This window comes from Martes martes (assembly GCF_963455335.1).
Source record: "Martes martes genome assembly, chromosome: 5".
NCBI classification, from domain to species: Eukaryota; Metazoa; Chordata; class Mammalia; order Carnivora; family Mustelidae; genus Martes; species Martes martes.
The window spans coordinates 42,237,698-42,251,959 of record NC_137892.1 but is presented as its reverse complement, the minus strand read 5'-3'; positions in this window follow the sequence as shown (position 1 = coordinate 42,251,959).

Genomic DNA, 14,262 nt, shown 5'->3' with positions numbered 1-14,262 from the left:
GTAGTATCATTTTCTCTATTTTATAGACAAGGACATTAGCAACTAAAGGTTAGAATACATTATAAGAGATATTGCCAGGATTCAAACCTAGCCACTTGGGTTCCAGAGCATGTTCTTTAATTACAAACACCAATTAATTCTTTTCTTTAACTCACAAAAATAACTTGTGACAAACAAAAGCAATGAAATTGCATGGCAGTCCTCAATTAATAAGGGGGTCATCCAGATAGACCAGAAAAATTTTACATCAATTATTTTAAGTTAGAACTGAAATGAAAATGAACATTTAAAAATTTGTACATAGTTTTCTGAACATACTGAAAATATGTCTGTAGACCCTAGTTTGACAAAAACGTTGTCGAGGAATGACTGGTTGGACCTTGTCAATAATCTAGGACTTAACTCAAATTTATTGTAAGTCATAGAAATGCAACTGAAAGTGGTACAACAATAAGATAATTCATTGGCTCACAAATTTGGGCAGGATGTGGAATAGTCAGATTAAAAAAAGAAGAAATGTTGCAGGAGAAACGGACAAATCTGCAGCAATAGTTGCAGACTTCAATACCCTTTCAACAATGAGTAGAATAAGTAAATAAAAAAAAAATCAGCACGAATACATGAATAAGGAAGAATTCAACTGTGTAATCAGCCAAAAGGATCTAATCAACATGTATAAAATACACAATACAACAACTCTTCATATTAAAATCAACTGGTCTATCTTGACTTTTAAATTAATCTCTTACTGAAGAATGACTTAATAACATCATGGACAGTCATTTGAAAAATGTTGGTTTACTGAATTATCCAAATCTTCCAAATGTTGATACATTTCATTGTGCAACAGAAAAAAAAATGCATTTGTTAATATCATCACTGACCTTTAAGAAAAGTCTTTAAGCGCTGGCAAATACAGTTTTTGAAAATTCTAATTTTCCTTCAAATTTTGTTATTTATTACTGGCAGCAAATGCTGCTACTTATTTTCCTTGAAATCACAGGCCCACATTGTTCATTTTCCAGAAAATATTTGCCAAATACCTGTCTAAATAATTATGCTTTCTCTGCTAGTAATTTTTTTCAAGTAAAAATGGTGTTGCATGGAAAATACAGCAATTTTAGCTCACAACTGGCACAAGTGCCTTTCCTCATGACAATAGTATTTGAGTATGCCGAAGTGCTTCATAAGTACTTTGAATTTGGTCACATAGAACACACAAAAAATGGGTATTTAAATATCAAATGTAATGAAGTTATTTTTAGGGACCCCTGGGTGGCTCAGTTGGTTGAGTGGCTGCCTTCGGCTCGGGTCATGATTCCAGGGTCCTGGGATCAAGCCCTGCATCGGGCTCCCTGCTCGGCAAAGGGCCTGCTGCTCTGCTTACTTGTGCTCTCTCTCTCTCTCTGTCAAATAAATAAATAAAATCTTCAAAAAAAAATAAAAAATAAAAAAATAAAGTTATTTTTACTGCTGTATCTATGATATTCTTTAGTAAAAATGGCATTTACATTTTTGTAATATGAGCGTATGGCTATAAAAAAGCCAATAATTATTAATATAATTTGGTGCCTTCATTCATATTAAGGTACCAGCAATTTTACCTATGATTTCTTTTGTGCCATCAATACAAATGGCAACACAGTGAAAAGGGCAAATAATATCCTAATATTATTTTTCGTTTTCACTTCATGGAGCATGTGAATGAGTAAGAGACCTCCAAGATTCTAGGGACCACAGTTTTGACAGCCACTGCTCTGTTAGAACAGATCTTTTGCTTCTTTAGTTCAACTAGTATTTCCAGGCTTCTAGAATAGAAACTAGCACATAGTAGGTAGTCAATAAGTATTTGTTGGGTAAAGAATGAGTGGATGGGGATGCCTGGATGGTTCAGTTGGTTAAGCGTCTGTCCTCAGCTCAGGTCATGATCCCGGAGTCTTGGGATTGAGCCCCTCACGGTGCTTCCTGCTCAGCGGGGAGCCTGCTTCTCTCTCTCCCTCTGCCTCTACCCCAGTTTGTGTTCTCTTGCTCACTTTCTCTCTCTCTCAAATAAATAAATAAAATCTTAAAAAAAACAAACAAACAACGAATGGGTAAATGAATTATCCCTGTGGACACTTGGTTGAAATTTCTTTACCACTCTAGAAATATACAAAGTCTGATACTTTGTCTATAAATTAACTAATTTACCTTTTTAAATAGTGTTTGACCCCTGAAAGAAGAAAGAAAAAAGAAACTGTTCTAGTTTGAAGTCTAGTATATAAAGTCAGATGCAGATAAAAGAGTATATATATTATGGGTACAAAACAGATATATCCACAAGGCATTATAGAAATGATGGTTTTTTGGGGTACCTGGGTGGCTCAGTCTTTAAGCAGCTGCCTTCAGCTCAGGTCATGACCCCAGGGTCCTGGGATTGAGCCCCACAACCAGCTCTCTGCTCAGCGGGAAGCCTGCTTTCTCCTCTCCCACTCCCCCTGCTTGTATTCTCTTTCTTGCTGTGTGTGTGTATGCCAAATAAATAAATACAATCTTTTATATATATATATGTATGTATGTGTTTGTGTGTGTGTGTATATATATATATATATATATATATATATATGAAAAAAGAAATGGTGGTTTTTTTATTAACTCAAACTTCCATGCAAATCCAAAAGGAGATGGCAAAAACACTTTCATATTAAGATGAATCAGATGATAACTTCATTATAAAAAATATGGGCTTTATGGTTACTTTACAAGAATCTGTTGAACCAGGTTATCCCAGGGGAGAGAGAAAAAAGGATGTCCATAACAATATTCCTTTGGCATGATTACTCAAACATCCAATACAATTATTATGATTATCTTTATTTTTGTTATAGATTAAATGCCAGTAGACAACTACCTGCATTAGATTTTATTCTTTAATAAATTTTGTTCATATTTTTACTATAAAACATGCCACTTCTACACCTAAAACATAAGAAAGAGAGCTAGTTACATAAAGTAGCTATAAGAATAAAAAGCAAGATTCAAAATCATCTCCTTGAATAGCCATCTACCATTCACAGGCAGCAGTATATGGTCAAGAACTTGAGGTTAGAAGGAATAAAATCAGAGTTGGAATCACAGCACCATCCTTTTCCAGCCCTCTAAGTCCGTGGGTGAGTTTTTTTAAATCTAATCCTGAGTTCCCTCATGTATAGAAGGGAAATCACAAAATTAATTTCATTTCAAATTTTCGTATCCAATGAAGTAATGGATATGAAAGTGGCTTACAAATTGTAAGGAAAAGTCAATTGGTAATAATGTTTATTACTATTTTTCCAATTCAAATTAAGTGTGGCTATACCTAACCAATCTTCTTAGGTCATGACAATATTGGAAAAGAAAAAAGGTTTTAATTATGAATATTAACCTAAAGGAAAATCCCTCTTATTTTTTATAATAAAGAATACTGGCAATTTAAGTAATCATTTCCTGTCTCCAAACTGATGAGCTCTAAATCATGCATGTTCTAAGGCTTCCAATCAAAACAGGAAAAGAGAATTATAAGAGGCATGAAGGCAGATGAGGAAAGGATTAATTGCAATTTACAAGCCCTGGAAAAAACACCTACTGGACATTTAATAACTAGCTACTGAATATGACCACATTAAGGTAAGATATTTTATCCTCCCTTTAAAATATCCTTTGCATGTAAACTCTATCTATCATGTAGTCAATTATCTTCCACAGCGTGAGATCATTCCTAACATGCTCATGAGGGTAATAACATTGTATGGTGTTTGTTTGAAAGTAATAGGTACACTAGAATAGTCAACCATACCAACATACCTTTAATGTCCCAGTGTTAAAAAGGATCTTTAAGATTGTGAATTAGCAGTAGTGTGTGAATGCTCCAAATGTGGTACTGATGCAATTACTTAGAATGTTAAATGCATTGGGAAATCTTTGCTTTTATTTTATTTTCCTTACAAATGCAGGAGAATAAAGCTATAAGGATCATTTCTTGCCTTAGTCTAAGCACCCCTGTGGAGAGGATCCAAGCGTGATATTTCCTTTGAAGTGAATGGAATATCCACCCTCAGATCAGCTCTGAGGATATATAGAAGAGAACAAGAAGCTGGCTGAATGAAAACTGACATTAGCATTTAAATAAGGCTAGGCTTAAAAGAAAATTTATGCATCAAAAATTACTAAGATTTGAAAACTAAGAGTTTTTCAGTAATCCTAGGTCAAACCACCTTACATTAGAAACAGGTCTTTCTTAAGTCTAACACAAAGAAAATAACAATAGAAAATGTTCAAGAAGCTAAAGGTTAGGTCAGATATAGGGGATCTATAGCATATTGAAATAACCCGGATGCCAAGTATTCCTATTGTGGATACACATAAAAATCTGGCAACATCCATGGATTGTATGTGTCCCAAATCCCAATTTCCATTCTTTATTTAATACTAGTAGACTGGAAAAGAATAGAACAAAATACAACATAAATAACCACCATGAAACACTATTCCAGTTAAGAATTTAAACATAAACCTTGTGGCTGTGAGTAAATACAGCATAGGAAATATAATCTTCTTTGAATGCAAAATGTATCTGCCATCTATACAACCAAAATAGAAACCTAAATCAGTTATTTCAGCAGTATCCATCATCTGTCAATCAAGAACTAGGATTTGAATAATACCAGTGTTTTTGGTGTGTTCAGCCGATTTTGTCATGGTTCCTGATTTTGATGTTTATATGTAAAAAGATAGCTAACTATATAAGGCAATATATGTTAAGCACCAAAAATTCTTTGAAAGAAGAGGATCACAGATGGTCTGAAAAGGCTTCCTAAACAGTTCTTGACGGATGAAGAGCATTCACCTCAGCAGGGTAGAGTGTTGGGGTCCCATACATAGAGGGAGGTACTGGAGAAAAGACTTGGAAACAGGCAGGAAGAGTGAGTTTGAAGATGGGAAGAAGACCAAAGGGACTAGAGAGAAGGCTCCTGTCAGAACCTGGTGAGAGATAAAGGAAAAGAAGTTTGGGAACAGAATGAAGAGGTCTCTCTGTCTAGATCTCTCATGACAAGCAACAGACCTAAAGAATCATGACTGGAGGGGTGCCTGGGTGGCTCAGTGGGTTAAGCCTCTGCCTTCAGCTCAGGTCACGATCTCAGGGTCGTGGGTCATGATCTCAGGGTCGTGGGATCGAGCCCTGCATTGGGCTCTCTGCTCAGTGGGGAGCCTGCTTCCCCCTCCCCCACCCCGCCTGCCTCTCTGCCTACTTATAATCTCTCTCTGTCAAATAAATAAATAAAATCTTAAAAAGAAAAAAAAAAAAAAGAATCATGACTGGAAGGGCAGAGTGGTGTTGATCAGGAGCAACTTAACAAGGAATCCTTGACTACCTCTTCCAGCATCCATGGCAAGCTGTCATCCAGCCTCTGCTTGAAGAATGATGAAAAACTGATGGGCATATGTTCTGAAACTGAACTCCTTAACTTTCTTAGGTCTCTGGCCTTTCCCCCTTGCACGCCTTATGAATTCATGCAATATGAATCCCAAATTGTGTTCTAATGAATGATCAAATAACATACTGGTACTAGGAGTACTAGTATGACTAGGAGACTTCAAGGTACTAGGAGTACCTTGTACTAGGAGACTTCAAGGAATGGAAATGAAAATAGCCAGAGAAAGATATCATAGCAAAGGAGGACATCAGTGGGCTTTGAACGATGGGCAGAACTTAGGAAGCAGAGAGGAAAGAGATGGATTCTAGGCAGGTCGATTTGGGGAGCAGACGTCCCAGGGCAAAAAAAAAAAGAACATGCATTAAGGAGAAAATACTACAAAGATCAGCCTTAGCACAGATTTTCCATTGAGAAGTGGTAAATGCGAAGACCCTCAAAAAGATGTCAAAATAGTTTGGATTTGTTGATGTAGACAGTAAGTTGCTATAGTAAGTTCTTGAATAAAATTAGCATTTAGAATGTGAGGGAAGCATGCTGAAAGTAGTATTTTTAGGAAGACCAACTTAATGGTAGTGGACACAATAGAGGATTTACAGAAAAACTGGAGGCAGAAACACCATTTAAGAGTCTTTCTAACTAGGGGGTGCCTGGGTGGCTCAGTGGGTTAAAACCTCTGCCTTCGGCTCAGGTCATGGTCCCAGGGTCCTGGGATTGAGCCCGCATCAAGCTCTCTGCTCAGCAGGGGGCCTGCTTCCTCTTTTCTCTGCCTACTTGTGATCTCTGTCAAATAAATAAATAAATATTTAAAAAAAAAGAGTCTTTCTAACTAGAAAAGCAATAAGGATGAAATTAGTGTAAACACTTGGTAAACCATTTGGCATTACCTCGTAAAGCGGCATGGCCCAGTGATTCTGCTCCTTGGTATAGTCCCTAGAGAAACTTCACATATGCACCAGAAAATATGTATATGAATGTTTGCTGCAGTATTATTTGTATCAGTAAAATCCTGGAAACCTCTCAAATATTCATTAATGGTACAATCAATGCATTTTAGCATATTCATACATAGCAATGAAAATGAGTGAACAATAGCTCCATTAAGATGTAAGTACCGCCAAAACATATTGTTGACTGGAAAAAATAATACACAAGAGAATTTTATATATTATCTTGTTGATTATTATATATATGCATATATTTATATATCAATGTGCATATACATAAATTCTCCTGTAAAAATTTTACATATTATCTTGTTTATTACATGCACACATATTTATTTTTTTAAACATATAGTTGTATGTGTATACATGTATATTTTCTCTTGTGAACTGTTTGTGAATTTTTACAAATTTCACAAAATATATAAAACAAATAAATTTTTGTTTAGGAATGCATAAAAATGTGGAAAACATATAAAGAATGGTAGGAGAATGATAATAAAGTTCAGGTTATTATTTGCCTCTGGGGAAAGGAGTGTATGACTGAGAAGGGCCTTCCTGAGGTTCTGGCAATATTATTGCTAACTGGGTATGTATATCTGAGTTAATTTTGTTATTATTTAGCAGTATAGGTTTATTTATTTATTTATTTACTTTAAAGATTTTATTTATTTGTTTGACAGAGATCACAAGTAGGCAGAGCAGCAGGCAGAGAGAGAGGAGGAAGCAGGCTCCCTGCTGAGCAGAGAGCCTGATGTGGGGCTCGATCCCAGGACCCCAAGATTACGACCTGAGCCGAAGGCAGAGGGTCAACCCACTGAGCCACCCAGGTGCCCCAATATTTTATACACCCTTCAGTGGGTGTGCTATATTTCACAAGCTGAAAAGTTGAAAACAAATAATAGGGATTTGATCTAGGGTGATCACAGTGAGCATATAAAGAATTATATGTGTGATGAGATTCGCTATTCATTTGTACGATTGTAAGAGTTCATTTTGTACTACTAACACTAGTGCAGAGGATAAACTATGCAAACCAACAATGCAGTAGCACTATTACTTGAATTTGGAATGAATGAATAATAATTCTGAAAGTCTGTTGGATTTTTTGACAAAGGGAAGCTTGGTAGATGGGATAGAAGTCATGAACTGCCAAGACATGCTCAGATGTAGTCATCCACTCTGAAATATGATGCAATAAGGCTCTCCAAACATGGGCTGCAACATATTGGCCTTCCATTTTGCTCCTCTTCTGTCTCACCAATTGTGGATATCTACTGTTGATTCCCTGACTAGTTATAAAAGTTCTCTTTCACTTTTCTAAATTATTGAAAATATTCCAGAAATATTTATGAAGACATATGTCTCCCTATGATATTGTGATTTACAATAAGAAATATATATTTCTGTCTTTCAGATGACCAAAATATATTTCTCATATTCTCATATGTGTATGTCTTCATCCACAGTCTTCATCCACAGTTCCTGCCTCATAGCTTCCCAAACCCTCAGAATTTCCTGAGCAATAACAGCAACGAGAGCATCTTTTGTTATAATATTTGATCTCTTGTCTTCAGTTCCTGAAAATGCTTCAAAACCTTAAAGGTGAAATGGGTGTCTTGTTAATCGTAACAAGCCCCTTTTCACCACAACTGGATTTATGTTAATTCAGTGAATTTTGAAAAGCTCCTCAGGATGGGGGCTGGTGGCCAGGAGAGCCAACCGTGTTTGGAGGGTTGGAACTTTCCATCCCACTGCTTGACTTCTAGGAGGAGAGAGGAGGTGGAGATTAAATCAATCACCAATGACCAATTAGTTAAATTAATCATGCCTATGTAATGAAGTCTCCATAAAAACCCAAAAGGAGGGGGGTTTCAGAGAGCCTCCTGTTTGGAGAACCAGAATGTTTCCTCGTGCTTCCATGCAAGGCCCCAAGCTCCACAAGGACAGAAGCTCCTTTGTTTGGGATTCACCCTACGTGTCAGCTGTTGATTTGTATTCTTTAATATTCTTTGCAATAAATCAGTAATCTGGTAATTGGGTTTCCTGAGTTCTTGCAAATTAAGTGAATGTAAGTTGGGTCACTGGAACCTCTGGTTTGTAGCCACTTGGTCAGAAGCACAGGTAACAATCTGGGCTTCTGACTGGCATCCGAAGTGGAGGATGGTCTCGTGAGAATGAACCCTTGGTTTTTTCGAATTTGATGCTATCTCCAGGTAGATGGTGTCAGAATTGAGTTGAACTAGGTTGAATTCTCAGATGTCTCCTCAGAATTGCTTGTTGGTATGGGGAAGACTCCACATACACAAGTGAGATCTGGGGTCCAGGAACCTAATATACTCCCTTCCTTTTATCTGACTTTCTTCATCCAATAATTATTCAAACTAAATGTCAATTCCATACAAGGTACTGAGAGCCAAAGGTAAAGAGGCATGGGTCTTAGCTTTAATTCAAGATATAATGGATATCTTACCTCGATGTGCGAAAGGAATCTATCAAAATCCTTGAGGACAATGCAGGCAGCAACCTCTTTGACCTCCACCGCAGCAACTTCTTCCTAGGAACATCGCCAAAGGCAACAGAAGCAAGGGCAAAAATGAACTATTGGGATTTCATCAAGATCAAAAGCTTTTGCACAGCAAAGGAAACAGTTAACAAAACCAAAAGACAACTGACAGAATGGGAGAAGATATTTGCAAACGACATATCAGATAAAGGGCTCGTATCCAAAATCTATAAAGAGCTTATCAAACTCAATACCCAAAGAACAAATAATCCAGTCAAGAAATGGGCAGAGGACATGAACAGACATTTCTGCAAGGAAGACATCCAGATGGCCAACAGACACATGAAAAAATGCTCCACATCACTCGGCATCAGGGAAATACAAATCAAAACCACAATGAGATACCACCTCACACCAGTCAGAATGGCTAAAATTAACAAGTCAAGAAATGACAGATGCTGGCGAGGATGCGGAGAGAGGGGAACCCTCCTACACTGTTGGTGGGAATGCAAGCTGGTGCAACCACTCTGGAAAACAGTGTGGAGGTTCCTCAAAAAACTGAAAATAGAGCTACCCTACGACCCAGCAATTGCACTCCTGGGTATATATCCTAAAGATACAAACGTGGTGCTCCGAAGGGGCACGTGCACCCGAATGTTTATAGCAGCAATGTCCACAATAGCCAAACTGTGGAAAGCGCCTAGATGTCCATCAACAGATGAATGGATAAAGAAGAAGTGGTATATATACACAATGGAATACTATGCAGCCATCAAAAGACATGAAATCTTGTCATTTGCGACGACGTGGATGGAACTAGAGGGTATCATGCTTAGCGAAATAAGTCAATCGGAGAAATATAACTATCATATGATCTCTTTGATATGAGGAAGTGGAGATGCAAGGTGGGGGGGTTTGGGGGGAGGTAGGAAAAGAAAAAATGAAAAGATGGGATTGGGAGGGAGACAAACCATAAAAGACTCAATCTCAAGAAACAGACTGAGGGTTGCGGGGGGGAAGGGGGATGGGAGAGGGTGGTGGGGAAATGGACATTGGGGAGGGTATGTGCTATGATGAGTGCTGTGAAATGTGTAAACCAGACGATTCACAGACCTGTACCCCTGGGGATAAAAATACATTATATGTTTATTAAAATAAAAAAAATTAAAAAAAAAAAAAAAACAAATGAGGAAAAAAAAAAAAAAAGATATAATGGATATCTTGCTTTTCAGTTATTGTTGTAATAAATTACCACAGACTTAGCACCTTGCAACAGAAAATTATTGTTATCTTACAGTTTCGTAGGTCAGAAATCCAAAGCGGATCTCATTAAGCCACAATCAAAGTGTGGCAAGGCTGAGTTCCTTTTTTGAAAGTTTAGGGGAGTATCCATATTCTTGCTTATCTAGGTTATTGACAGACTTAAGTTTCTTGGGGCTGTGGGATGGGGGATCTTATATCCTTGCTGACTGTTGGCCAAGGCTCTTTCTCAGTTTCCAAACCGTGTGCATTCTCTGACTTATAACCCTCTTTATCTTCAAAGACAGAAATGGCAGTGAAGTCTTTGTCATGGCTTATCTCTCTGGCCTCTTCTTCCATCATGGAATCTCTCTGTCCAACTCTCTTGCCTTCCTCATCCACCTGAAGGACTCATGTGATTAGACTAGGCCGACCCAGAGACCCCAGGAAAATCTCCCCATCTTAATTTCATCTGCAAAGTCTCTTGCCATGTAAGGAAACATATTCATAGCTTCCAGGGGTTAGGGTGTGGACATCTTTATTATCTTACATTATCCTACCAACCACAATGGATTTTTAAAAAATTATAAAATAAAACCCCAAAGCCACATACTTATTAATGTATAGTCATGGAGTGGTGATTATTGGTGCAGCCATGGTAAGAAAGGATAAGAATGATCATTTGATTCAGTACATTTTTCTAATTTCTTTTTTATGGGAAGACAGAATGATGCAATAAGCGAGGGGCATGGTGCCTGACACACAGTCAGCCTTCAACAAATAGGAGCTCTCTTGAGACCCAAATGCTGTCAGTAATTCTACCCTCAGAGGCCTTCCCTTTCAAACTCAAACAGCCAATCCTCCACCTTGCTGGGCTGACAGGAAGGGCTGCCTTTGACTATGTTTCCCTTCCCAGGTAATTGAAGGGTCATTCAATATTCCACAATCAGTCCTCAGACTCCTCCTTGCCTCTCCCTCTGCACAGCTACCCCGGGGTTGCTCTGCAGGTCACACCACGGTCATTTCCCTGTTCCTGCAGGTGTTCCAGGTGTCTCTTAGAGCTCTTTCCTAAGCATTAACCCCTATCTTTCCCTTCATTCTCCAAAACTTGGCAAAGTTAGGAAATGAGAAAATGGGTACATTAGACAGGGAAACTCATAATTAGATCCGTCACCTGTACCCCTACACGACCATCCCCTACCGACCATCTCCCTTTGGTTACTCTGCTTCTGGGACCAAAGTGGCTGCCACTGACCAGCGTATACGTTGACCAATCTCTGCCTATCTGCTTCCGGTATTCAGGCATTCGGTGTCTCAACTGTCTTTTCCTGAGGAGGTTCCGGCCTTGATCTCAGGAAAGTAGAATACCCACGGATGCCGCCTCCGAACAGAAAACCCTTCCACAGAGGGCCACAGCAGAGTATCTGGCTGCCTCAGCCTCAAGAAAATGCTGGCATTTTAAACTGTTTTTTTGTAGCCATCAGTATTTCAGAAACAAAGGGGTCTAATTCCAAAGCACTTCCTTCAGTGAATTTTTATGCTTTTTTTTTTTTTTTCCTCATGGAATAATCTCATGTTATTTTTGAGGGAAACTTAGAGTCTGGGCCAACCCCTCATTGTGTGTGGGGGAAAGCCCCAGAGAGGAGAAGTGATGTGCATGTCGCAGAATTCAGTAGCGGTAAGTGCACAATAATGAGAATCAGGTATTCTGACTTCCTGTATGCTATTTTGAAAAGCTTTTTTTTTTTTCTGTTCACGATAAAAACAAAAAAATTAACAGCATTATGTGGTTTTCTTGCTGTTAAATAGGACTGGAAAATCTATGTCATTGTTCACATGTTGAAGGACATTTCTTATTGAAACCAGATCTCCAATACCATCTCACTAAGAACCTAAAACAGAGATGCAAATCTACAGGTGTAAAATGAAAAGAAAATACAAATATGAGAAAGAAAACTATTCATGTAGCAAGTACACTTCATTTTCAGTTTTCAAGTTACTGAAAAGAAACAGAATGCTTTAACAAAGGATACAGATTATGCTTTTTGAAAATAACATTGATCTTTTTCCAACAATGAATGTATTACACGCTTATTTTGAAAAGTCCAGAAAAGCATAATACACCCGTTTGTAATTCAACAAAATTGAGATCATATACTCAAATATTTTCAAAGAATCTCTCAGTCTTTGTGATTTCATTTATATGTACTAATAACCCTCGTATACTTTCTACTTGAAAAATATATGGGACTCCCACTTTTTATCAGGACATTGAATCAGTCCCTCTGGTGAGGAATTAACTGAATTTCTTATGTAAAATAATCTAAGCTTGTGTGGCACAGTGTTGGAATCATTCATTTCCAGAAACTACTGTGACTCAGTGGTTATTCTAGTCTTCATCTCTACAATATCCCTTTTGTTAGGTCCATTATTCAATGAAACGAGACTGAGACAAAGTGAAAGTTATTTAAAGCTTTATTTTATGATAAGTATTAGAAGTCAGATTGATTGGCCAGGGGAACGAGACTGAGACAAGGTGAAAGTTATGCAAAGCTCTATTCTATGCCAAGCATTAGAAGTCAGACTGACCGGCCAGGGCCGTCTCTGAAGAGAGCGACCCCTCCCCATCTTACAGACTACCTGTTATAGAGTAAAAGTCTGGTCACACACAGGTGGCCAATGAGATTGTAGTCATGTTAGGTCACACGCAGGTGGCCAATTGAATTACAATTTACCCTATAGTAGCTGTTTGACCTAACCTATTACTCTGGTCAGAATTGGTGCTCAAGGTTGGCGCCCAAACGGCGGGGTTTACATTCTTTGGTGGTTAGGGGAAAAGTTTGTGTGTTTCTTACTGATTGGATGTCTCCACCTGGCCCGACTCGTCCTTGTATTCTGGGCTCTGTTATCAAGAACTGGCCGACCTGGCCTTGTTTTCTGGGCTCTGTTATTAGGAACTAGCTGACCATATTTTACTGGTTTCCCAGACTTGCTTCTAAGTAAGTTCCTCTGGGGGGAGGGGGGCAGGATCAGTTTAAGTTTTACTGCACAAACAACAAAATGGCTTTTAACCAAGATGGAGTTGCTCTGGCTAAATAGGTCCTTACACCTTTTATAAATTGCTAGTAACCATTCCAGATAAGGCAGTGAAGAAACTTCGATTTGACTTGAAGTCTCTCCTGCCCTGTCAAATACTACTAGTTTATTCAACTTACCCAATATATCAATTGCATATCAACCGATTTCCTTCCTACATACCCTTATTCTGCCTGGCTCTCCCTTATCCCAGCATTCTGAATTATATGGGGAAAGTTTTTATGGCTTCAATATGATATTGTTTATAAAACCTACCATGTTTTTTTTTCTGGTTAAATTATTTTTATTCCATAAGCGTATTCAAAATATGAACTACTTACATGAGATTGCTGGCAGCATTTTATTTATTTATTTATTCGTTTTTAAAAGATTTTATTTATTTATTTATTTATTTGTCAGAGAGAGAGAGAGAGAGCACAAGCAGGCAAAGTGGTAGGCAGAGCCAGAGAGAGAAGCAGGCTCCCCACCAAGCAAGGAGCCCGATACGGGACTCAATCCCAGGACCCTTGGGATCGTGATGTGAGCCAAAGGCAGGGGCTTAACTGACCGAGCCACCCAGGTGTCTACTGGCAGCATTTTAACACTCTCTTTTCAGAATCAAATATTTCGTTCTTCCTTAGTGCTGAATCTATGTAAAATCGATGATCCTGGTTGTCCTTGTTTCTAAACTTGGATTTTATAGAAAGAATTAATTATAGCATGTATCTGTTTTTTAACAGCTTAATTGGATAATGGTTTAATAGCTCAAGGGGATTACTTGTGGGAATTTAAGACATAAGATTCAATTTCCCCCAAGTCTATTTTCCTACAGTGATCTATGGCTTTGATTCCAGTAGCAAACTCACCAAAACCAGGGTAGGTCATGAACTTTCATTGTGAGCCAGCCTTGCCATCTTTGTGAGAAAGGTAGAAAGAACATAATTTGGTAAGGAAAACTTACTTTGTCAAACCAAATTAACAACTTACATGATTATAAAAAAGGGGGAGGAATTGCACCTAACCAGTGGCTCAATTCATAGTAAATAGT